At 44.1% G+C, this 8,117-nt stretch overlaps 1 non-coding gene across 1 annotated transcript; it reads left to right on the forward strand.

Moving 5' to 3' along the window:
- The first annotated feature begins 5,734 nt into the window (after positions 1–5,734).
- Positions 5,735–5,807, forward strand: TRNAK-UUU (transfer RNA lysine (anticodon UUU)). The gene has a single exon. It is a non-coding gene; the product is annotated as a tRNA-Lys (tRNA).
- Positions 5,808–8,117: the final 2,310 nt, after the last annotated feature.

Here is an 8,117-nt window from a genome sequence, read left to right on the forward strand (position 1 = left end):
CTTGGTTGTGGAAGTTACCAAGAAGACTCCCGCAAACAACTTCCGAGTTAGCGAGGAGCAGAAAAGTAATTTTTCAAAATCGGAGGATAATGAAGAAAGACTTACATCACCAAGTGACTTCGTAAAGACTTCATCCTGGAAGTTTGGAAAGAACTGCGCTCTCGAAGTCATTCGAGCAGCAAGACACCATTCCAACGCTTTGTCAAACTCGTTTGACACTAATTCAGGCGAAGGATGAGAAGGATGAACTACACCAAGCAAAGGATGAGCTTCATCACTTATCACCCGACGGCGCATCCTAGTGGCAAAATCCTCCAATTCAGAAGGAGAGGAGGAGGATGCCAAACAAGCACTGGAGTTAGAAATAGGAGCAGCACCCGCTGGGACCACACCTTCATCGACGCCAACATAGTTGCCTCGGATGCCCGAAGAGTCTCCTTCGGGGTGCACCAACAAAGCTCACCAACGGGCTCACCAGCAGAGCGCCGGCAGCACCATCGGCAACGGAGTGATCAAGATCTTCCCGGGAAAGATGAGCGATCACTTCGGGCAAAGGAGGCGCAGGGACGACATCAACGAAGCTGCAGGAATCTGACTTGAAGATTCACCGCCAGCAGTCGCCTTACGCTTGGAGGATTCACTAGCTGAAACCACCGCACTGGCCCCAACCACCACCGACGGAACGCTTTTCTTATGAGATTTTGCTCTGATAAAGTTCGGGTTGATCTTGGGAGCCACTATGCAAAAAAAAAAAAAAACAGCCGTATCGATATGTAAATAAACGACAACAACAATGGGGAAACCCTAGTTTTCTACAGCTTCTGACAGACCAACATAATAAACTCCAAGTATAACTACTGTGCAGTTTACTCCGGGGGGAAGTAGGGAAAGAGATGAGTAATCAAAAAACTCACTTGTTCAGAAATGGATAGAGCTGTCGTTGGAGTACGAGGAATACGGAAGCAGGCCGAAGGACGAAAGGTTGCTTTGGCACTTTAGCAAATCTATCTTGCAGAAGACAGGATAGATGGAGAGTACCCACGAAGGCTTTAAATAGCCTCAGGTATAAGACGACGGTTGAAGGCTAAGGACAACCGAAGACCCAGATCGAAATGACGCTTCGAAATCCGCAAAAAGCAAGATCAACGGTCGAAGGGATGCCACATGGAAACATGTGGAAGCGAGCACCTGATGCAGAGAAACCTCCAATCGTCGCACTGCCATTAAAATAATGGATGTATTTCCTATTCATTGGAAACAGTGAATGGTATACAAAAGCAGGAAAGCGTTTGAACTTCACAGAAGGGAAACGTGCGGACTTTGCAATAAATGAAGTAGTGGGGAAGATTAACGCATCTTCCCGAAACGCATCTTCACAATATTTCTACAAGATCATTATTCGGCGAGGAATGAAAAGTTAAGTGATAAGTTTATCATTAATACTTTGATATTCAAGGCAAGATTTCGGCAGGAGACGGGGAAATTTTGAGGCCAACATGAAAAAAGAAATGTCTATTCATTAAATTGAGGGTAAATCTTTACAAAAGAACAAACTCCCTAAGCCTTTTCTTCATTGTTGCCCGAGGAACCCGGGTCGGGAGGACTTTTCTCAGACCATGAGAAGAGCCTTCCTCAAGAGTGGCATTGGCTGAACTCTCTACAACAACAACTTGAGACTCGGCTTGTGATTTCTCCTCTGGAAGTGCCGGCTCGTCATTCAGATATGCCTCATATTGAGGGTCACTGGAAAAGGATCATCTTCTCCCCGAGCCCGGGCCTGGGAGATCCATACCAACTTTCCCGAAGACCTCTGGGTGGCATACCTCACGAAAAGGAGCAGTGTCGAAGTCAGGGATCGTTCCAAGGATCTGCTCCCAAACGTCGTTCTGCCCCATGCGATAGGCTTGAATGTTGTAGAAACCTAGCAATTCGGAGAAAGGTACGCTGTTCAGGTATTTCCAAATGCACTCCTTCCGAAGGTCTGGCTTTATATGCTCAGGCTTGCTAGGGATCGCCAACTTCAGATGTTTTTCGAGCTCCCTACTTTTGATTTCAAGGCTGTCACCAAACAACGTGGCAGCTGCCTTTTGCTTCCCGGCCTCGCGCTCGGCAAAGCAGAGACACGAATTTTCGAAGCTTCAAGGGCTTCCTTGAGGGAGATCACTTCTTCCTCATGCTTTTTCCGCAGCTCCACGGTAGCTGCAGTCACTGGTCTATTTCGGAATTGGCCTTGGCCAATTATCTCTTCACAAGTTTGCAAAGAAGGAGCTGGTGCGACCAACCCGGCTCAATGCTTCCATATGTTGATAAAAGCTCAACACAAAGATTCCCGGGAAGACGGAAGATATCGGAAGAAGTCATAAGAAATTATGAAAACATAAGTAAGCAAGAAGACCGGTACCTTGTAGATTGACTAACAAGGGAGGTGTCATCCAGGGCTTCAAACTCCCGGCGATCGAAGGAGCAAGACCGAGGGAGCTCCATTCTGCAGCTTTCTCGAGATCCCGAGTAACCCCGTCGATCATCTTCGGGGTCCACTGGGGGATGAAGACCTCCTCACCATCCATCGAAGCTTTGGATTTTTTGTTGGAGGGAGCATCAATTGTGTCATGCCTCCTCTTGGTTCGGACGGAGGAAGAGACGTTAGCCCTCTCCACTATTGGTTTCTTCCCTTTACCCGAAGCATCAGCTACAGCCCGATATTCCCGATACCCCCGTAAGAGGGGTCGGGAGAGGGAAGAGAAGCCTCTTGATCTGCGGTCAAGACCCCGGGCGAGCGTTGCTCGGCTGTCACAACGGCCCTAGCGGCCTTCACCCGCAGTGCTTGTGGGTTCGGTTCCGGGAGGCACCGCAAAGAAGAAGGACAAGAATCGGAATTCAAGACATATCACTTCAGTCAAATCAAAGGATGATGGTTAGAAGCTCACAATGAGCCAAGCCCCAAGATCTAAGGATGGAGTTATACTCCACTTCATATCCATGTATCTCTTGATACCACGGAATGGATTTGATCTTCCCGATGGCCGCCTCGTCTTCTCTCGGATAAGGGAAGGCCCCGGTTACTTTCGGACGAAGAAGTAAACCTCCTCCGGTGTGGTCGGGAAGTTAAGATCTAATGGAGGCGCTCGACGAAAAAAAAGTATCGTTCGCGCCATCTTTTGTGGTTAGAAGGGCAAGTTCCTTTGACAAGGATGCTGCCCCTCCAATCAAGTTCAGCCTTATTGCGTTTGGAAAGAAAGACCCATCCGGGAGGATGGGAGATAGAAAGAACATGAAAATGTACAAAAAGGGAAAGAGATGGCGTAATGCCAAGCTCAAAACAAGAACCCAAGAAGCCGACAATGAGACGCCAGCTATTGGGGAGGAGCATTCCGGGACAAATGTTCCAGTGATTCAAAACTGCGGAGAATAAAGGATTAAAAAAGGGAAAGCGAACCCCGCTTTCCAGTGCATCTATGTACAGAGAAAATTCACTCGAAAGGGACGAATCAACCCTCTCATCAGGGTGGGGAGCCCTAACTTGATATGAGGAAGGAAGGTCAAAATCTTGGACAGCTGAAAGAAGGGTTTCTCCATTGTAAATGGAAGGAACGAGCAGTGTCCACCATTGGACCCGGAGGTTTGAGGCTGCCTAGAAGACTCGACAATCTTGGAAGATCCAGACTCGAGAAGGACAGGAGAAGTTTCGGTTTTTCTTTCAAAACCTTTTTGAGAAACTTCAGCGAACTCCTGCCAGAGGACGGTTAGGGTTTTGTTATCACTATCCGACTGTTCGGGAGCAGGAGAAGCAAAAGCATCATCGCTATCACCAACATGGGGTACTAAAGAAGCCCTATCGTCCGCCATTACTCGTTTCAGTAAACTACAAAAAGAAAAGACCGGTGAACTTACTGATTCAGTGAGACGGAAGCTTGAGAGCAGGAAGGCGCGAAGCAGACGACAAAGGTTCAAATTCCAGACAGGAAGAATGAAACCTACGAAGACAACGAACCGCTTTTAAAACTCCCGCACGAGTGTTCGGGAATCTGAACGATCGAGATTGATTCAAAATCAACGATCAAGATTGAAAGACGTTTTGAAAGTTTGAACTCACGAATCCGAAATAGGCGTTCGGAAACCGTCGCTTGGATGACGTGAGCCACGACACGATCAACCGCAACGAGATATGTGGCCTTACACTCACAACGCTCGAGGAAAAGTGACCACCGCATTAAATGTGATATGACATTTAATGAAGCACGCAGAGATCATCACCTGACGACGAACCCAGTTAAAAACCAAGCCCTCGGGATCGACCGAACGCTTGGTCTGGGGGGCTCGTGATATGGAGAGTTTATGATCAGACCGGGTTCATACCTGGTCCGACCCTTGACCCCGGTCGAGACGGAGAAAACCGAATCGCTCCCGAGCAAACCGGATCCGGAAGATGGCTTGCTGAAGAAGAAAGTTTATTCGGCTGCAAGCGTGCCCTAATCTTACTTATGGATTAGGGTAATCACCCTGATGATGGCAGACTCAAACTGACAGCTGCGGATAATCATTATCAAAGGGATAACTATCGCATAACCTAACGGTTATCTCAGGAGTCCTCTACTAGCCCAAACTAGTAGAAGTCTATCGCTCAACGGATCTCACTGATGAAATCCAACGACTACCCGAAGAAGGCTCGAGTGCATCCAACGAAGGAGATTCGAAGGTACACTCTATATAAACCTCACTACCATACAAGGTGAGGGACGGATCAATCGATCAAAAAGAATACTATCTGAGACTCAGGTTCAAATACATACTGATAGACCTAAACTATCAGCGTTCTGCTATCTAGATCACCTTTCCCGTTTCTTCATTCATTAGCTCTGTGTTTCTAGCAGAGCCGTTTGTGATTAAGTTCATCAAATGACTTAGCCTTCGGAGGTGGACTCCCGACCCCAGCGGTCGGGCCACATCTGACGCTTTCGTTTGGCAGACATCACGTGAAGATCCAAGGGCTGAGCATATTTTGGACGCATCACAATGTACAACAATTTGAGAAAGATCCCTTTGAGTTACATTGTAGCTCACATTTAATGGCCATCAGCTCCATTACCAAAATGCTCCTCTCTTCTTCGGCACCGGCAATAGCAAACATGCAATTCCCCTGAAAATCTCTCCCTATAACATTGTAACCCAACCAGCCCATTTCAGATTGACCAATCGCAACATATTAACGTCCAATGGCAAGGGGTTTTCTTCCAAGACATGGGCAACGCTGCTTTAGTGATAAGACTACGAAAGAAGCTTCGGCTTATAACGTCGTCTTTCACCACCCTTTTATGGCCAAGAATATCTTCCCCTTGTATCTGATATAACCTGCATCAAATTTTTCTGCAGTGTGGATTCCTGAGAAAATTCGAGAGATTCTCTCCTCCCAAATCCGATAGACCATGGAAAAATGACTGAATTTCCTATTTGTTGTGTAAGAGTTTTACCACTAAACTTGGTCCCCATCCAACCAGGAGTACTTGTAGAGTTTGAATTAATGCATTTCTTCACTTCTTTTTACGTTTTGATTTGAAAAGGGAAACTTTATCTTGGGAGGTTCTCAATCAAATTGCAAGTATCCTGTTTAGCATATTAAACCTTGACTTCTATACCAAATAACATTATTATTGAAATGGTAGAGGACATGCAATTTTAAGAAAATTAAAACAAGATAAGAGGACAAATTATATATACATAGTATACTTACTAATTAGCCGTCTTAGCTCAGCTGGTAGAGCGCACGGCTTTTAACCGTGTGGTCGTGGGTTCGATTCCCACAGACGGCGAGTTTTTATAATCTTTTTGCAAAGGATTCTGATGGATTTGTTGGCAGCCTAGTATTGGCCTCATCACATACATTTGTTATTGGATTCGCCTTTTCCTCTTTCGAAACCTAAGGCAGTTCAAAAGTACTTTTTTGCCCATACCCCACAAGATGTTCAAGATTCTTCATGAATTGGTGCTATAATATGTGCTTACAATTATCCAAGGATAATTTTAGATGGCTTATGTCAACTTTCATAATCTCCTGCTATTTTATCTGGAAAGAGAGGAATAGTAAAGTTTTTAATTTGAAGTCACCTAACCCTTTCAATGTGCTAGGGAACATCCAGAAATGGATAAAAGATTTAAAGCTGTAACAACAGGAAATTTTTTTTAACCTAATTGTTTCTTCTTATGTAGATCATATCAATACACGAGAAAATCTGTGTACGACAATTTCACAGACTAACAAAAATATCCTTCTGCAAAGTTTGCACGATTTCTTGATATTTCTGCAATCGGGGCTCCTTGATAGCATACTCCCCTTGCACTTGATTAACAATAAGCTGTGAATCACTGAAGATAGTTACCTCATCTATTGCTAGGGCCTTTGACAGATGAAGTCCAGCTATCAAGGCCTCATACTTTGCCTTGTTGTTGCTTGCTTCAAATGTGAACCTCAAAGCGTAGCGAATGATGAATCTTGCTAGGCTTTTCAAAAGAATCCCAGCTCCAGCTCAATGCTTATTGCTCGAGCCGTCCATGTATACCTCCCACATGGTTGGAATACTAGGTTCTTGCATTACATAAAAAAATTAAACCTAAGCATTCAATCTACAAATTTAAATCTCACAAATACAAGCAAAGAAAACTAGAGAAAGCCTAAACATATTGAAGAGAGAAGAAAGAGTGCTTCTACTAAGCTCTAAAAACACGTTCTCCCTTGATGGAGTATGCTCTCCTTTTATAGAGTTTACATGGGATATGAATCTTGACAGAATTTGAATCAAACTCAAGGTTTCTATCTGACTCAATCAATTAGGGTTTTGACGTCCTAATTGGACTGATTTAGAGAGATCAAATGCACAATTCCACCGTTGGATTTGAGGATCAAGAAGTCATGAAGCTCTCCTCAAAAAATCAGCTCAATCGGACACCGGATAACTATTCGATGAAGGGCTTGATTAAAATTGAATAGAGACATTCAAAAAAGGGTTGACTGGATCCGGCTGGGTGGGTTGTGACAAATCTTGCTCTGGTTGCCCCAAGCAACCACACCTTGTAGTGATGGTCTTTTGTTTCTCTTTTCAATGTCAGACCTCTAAGGTTATTTCTAACTTTGAACTAATATGTTAAAAGGAATTTTTGGGAAGCTTGAACGTACTCTTTGACTTATATTACAAGTTTGCAAATCAATAGCAAGGTGAGGACGTTAGCTTGCACATAACATTGTTACTTTTTTGATTGTTATGCAACTTGCTTTGAACATCATATGCTGCTATTTTAGGGTCTAGGAATGATGATTATGACTCTGAAATTACAATATATAAGTGATTAATGATGCCATTGATATATGGATCAACATGTGACTTTGTATAATTAGATTGATTTATGAATTTGGATTGTGATTGAACCTTCTTGCTAATTGTGGAAAGTGAATTGGGGAATACTTTTTTGGGTGTTTCTGTTTGGGACGTCACCAGAGGTGGTATGGGACATTATCCTCTGGTGCCCTCAAAACTTTTCATTATTACTGGATGCCATGACTAGGAAGTCTAGAAGAGTTTGGTTAGGTACCCCATCATATCATCACTCTATTGGTGGAGTATTGATGCTAAGTGATCTGTGGCAGCAAAATTTGGTTGGTGAGCGCCCAAGATAGCGAGAAGCATGAAGGGATACAACATTGTCGTGGGGGTCATTCATTGATAGGGTTGCATATAATAGACTTGGGCTCGTGAGCCCCAAGAAGGCGAGAAGCATGACAAGACATAAGAGTTTTCGACCCATTATATGTAGATGATTGACAAGGTTAAGGAAAGGCATAGTCCGAGAAGGAACATTGACTCTAGATAGGAAAGGATACTGAACCAAGAAGGCGAGATGCATGAGGGGAGATATCTGGACCTAAAGTGATGTGACTAAGTAGATGACTTGCATTGGGCTAGATACATCCCCGACTAACCAAATGCATATACCATTATACAGAAGTTGACGAATTTGAAAATGCATGGACCAATTTAAGAGAAAATCAAGGGGTTCTAAACACTGGTTGGCTTGATAGAACATATGAAATCAGGGATAAATGGGCATGTTGTTATATGAAGAACTAT

This window comes from Hakea prostrata, chromosome 10 (genome assembly GCF_041222555.1).
Source record: "Hakea prostrata isolate BN-2017 chromosome 10, UWA_Hpros_2, whole genome shotgun sequence".
NCBI lineage: Eukaryota > Viridiplantae > Streptophyta > Magnoliopsida > Proteales > Proteaceae > Hakea > Hakea prostrata.